General features: G+C 40.6%; 2 protein-coding genes across 2 annotated transcripts in view; one reads left to right on the top strand and one right to left on the bottom strand.

The window, feature by feature from the left end:
* Positions 1-2714, top strand: part of T265_07414 (hypothetical protein) — a gene marked incomplete at both ends in the record, with an annotated part of 39480 nt that overhangs the window by 36037 nt on the left and 729 nt on the right. The window lies entirely within an intron of this gene.
* The window catches only part of T265_07413 (hypothetical protein), a gene marked incomplete at both ends in the record, with an annotated part of 29175 nt that overhangs the window by 25935 nt on the left and 526 nt on the right, over positions 1-2714 (bottom strand). The window lies entirely within an intron of this gene.

Here is a 2714-nt window from a genome sequence, read left to right as displayed (position 1 = left end):
AGCATAATAATTTAGTTTACGACGACGCCGTTGCTCAGGATCAGCTGAAAGTTCGCCGAACCAATCAACGATTATTCAGCAGTGCCAACGTTTGCAATGTCGCAGAATGCTGGTAGAATGGGTGAATGCATCAGGCATGGGATTACTTGCAGGTGAGAATTAGCGATGAACAACAATATGATCAAATCTCCCGATTTTCACACCCACGCGAGACTGTGTTCACTCGAACGTCCTGAATACAGAAAACAGTGACGCACATCCTTCAATGTATTTAATCAGCCCACGAAAACAGTGAACATCATGGGATGGTTGACATTTTATTTTGAATCCAATCCACTTTGGATGTCACATGGACCATCATTGTGGCTGTGCATGTGGTGTAATCAGTGCAAACCATACTGAGGATTCTGTGGGTAATTTGTCACGAATCCAGCTCCACTGTCTCTCTGAAATTATGAGTGAAACGGCATTTCAAGCACTGAAGTATCTGTCACGGATTCCATGAATTCGTTTTCTAAATTGGAAGAAAGTAAATAGCCACAGTACTTTTGATGTACTACTCATAAGGTTGCTGGGTTCCAGGTGAGACTCTCGAAAAACCAAATTAGTTTGCAAATGAGTATATATTCGCTAAACAGCCTCAACTTTCGTAATGCTTGTGGTATTTTCTGTGGTTACTAATATTCTGAAGAAAAACACTAATTTAACAACACTAATATTCGATTCGTCTTCATTGTTTTACGGCAGCCATTTGCAGCAATTGTTTTACTGCAATTTATTGTGTGGAAAATCCTGGACCAGGCAAATTCAGACGAGTAGTCATAAAATGAGGTTTCGTGCACACAAAGTCAACTAAATAAACAGTTACGATCAACTCACCTCGATACGTCGTCGTCGACGCAAAGGTTGTAAGTAGAATTGAACACCTTGTATACTCCGTAGAGTTGAGCATATTTCTTTTGCGTCACAACTTTAAATATTGCCACCTGAGCGGTGGTTCGGTTTATGTCAGGATGCACAAAGATTCCAAATCCAACAATAACCCCCGATTCATTCACTTGTGGCAGCGTTGCATGTTGTGTTGTGGGGAGTTTTACGATACTGATGTTAGGACCCGTGAGATCGAATGGTGTGAATAGTTTGAGGAGGGAGATATCAAAGGTAGCTGTGTTTGCTGACAATTAAATGAACCATGATGCGCACAACAAATGTGGCTGAATGACGCAACACCACAAAGTGCATTGGATTTCAAAACCGTTCTAGTTCTCGAGATGTAAATCTGCATGATTTTGTTAAAATTGAAATAAAATTTCTCTTGAAAAATCTTGAGCACAATGAGACCTGCTAACCCCCGTTCGAGCATTCCAATGTTTCATCATGTGATATCCAAACCAGAAATCTGAATAAAGGGGCTGAGATTGCGAGAGAGCTCTACCACGTAACATGCGTGACCAAATTCTTAAGTTAAATTCGAGAGAATGTTTTGCTATTTTACATTAATAACACGAGATTCATTTCGGTAACCAAAATGCATCCTTCATGTCGATCGAAAGCAACGTTTTCTCCAGACTGGTTAGACGTCCATTTCTCCTACGGAATTGCATCGCCTAAGGAATATGTGGACAGCCGCGCTAAGCAAGACCCAGAAGAAGTTCAAACAGGACAGTGTGCAGGAATAACGCTGAAGGAAGTTAATTTGTATATAACAGTTATGTAAATTATACTAACGCATAACTCCGGATGACTGATTGGTTCACGATTGAACTACATGATTCATAACGTGCTGTCTTGCTCCTAGAAGTTCTTTTGCATGCGGCCCATAGTGATAGATCGTTTGAAGTTGTCCAAACCGAAAGTCGATCTCCAGCGTGTAGACAATACCATCTCACATTTGTCGTAGGCCCCTATGGAAAGTTCCCGTTTATCCCATTACCTATGGAAGCTGAAATAGCTGGTCTCTTATTGCAACTGCGATAAAAAATGAACAAGCTCTGCTAGATCACGGGTTCCTTGACAGAATACACAGACACCAGGCAACATGGATATTATCCATGGTGACACTGCCCGGATCCGCATCTCCTAACAAAACCCGTATGGGCTCTGCGATGGCACAGTAGAGGCCAAAGTGTCATGGGATCTTAAAAAATCAAGATTTTTGTCAGAACCCAAGTGACACTAATTTTATACGAACTATTGCATCTTAAACCTGGACTCCGGTTAAAGTAAAATGCAATAAGTATCCCCGTTCAAGCTTTAAATACTACCGTTTCATAGTAGGCTCTTCAAAGATTTGTGGTAACCTATGTTGTTAAAACATGGTTTGCGGCTAAGCACCCCTGTAGTGGATAACCCTAGTAAATACCAGTTCAAAGTAGTCAAATCAAGTGAGTAAAAAATAGGCCAGATTATACAACTCACAGTTGTTGGTACAGTTAGGTATTACCACCACAATAAATCCAAATCGATCTTCTTCCTGTAATCTTCCTTGATATGTTCCTAGACACTTTCCATCTCGTCGTAGTCTGTAAGATGGATCACCGCTCGTTAATTCACCGACAGCATAACTCGACACAGCAAGAAGCGAACACGCTTTTCACGAGGTACAAAATTTGTATTGTGTCCAATTTCCTTTTCGTTCATTTAAAACAAAAAATATTCGGTATGAAGTGAAGAGGAGTAAGCTGAGATTTTAGTGAGAGATAGAAAGTGGTACA

This window comes from Opisthorchis viverrini (genome assembly GCF_000715545.1).
Source record: "Opisthorchis viverrini unplaced genomic scaffold opera_v5_170, whole genome shotgun sequence".
NCBI classification, from domain to species: Eukaryota; Metazoa; Platyhelminthes; class Trematoda; order Opisthorchiida; family Opisthorchiidae; genus Opisthorchis; species Opisthorchis viverrini.
This window is presented reverse-complemented; position numbering and strand designations above follow the sequence as displayed.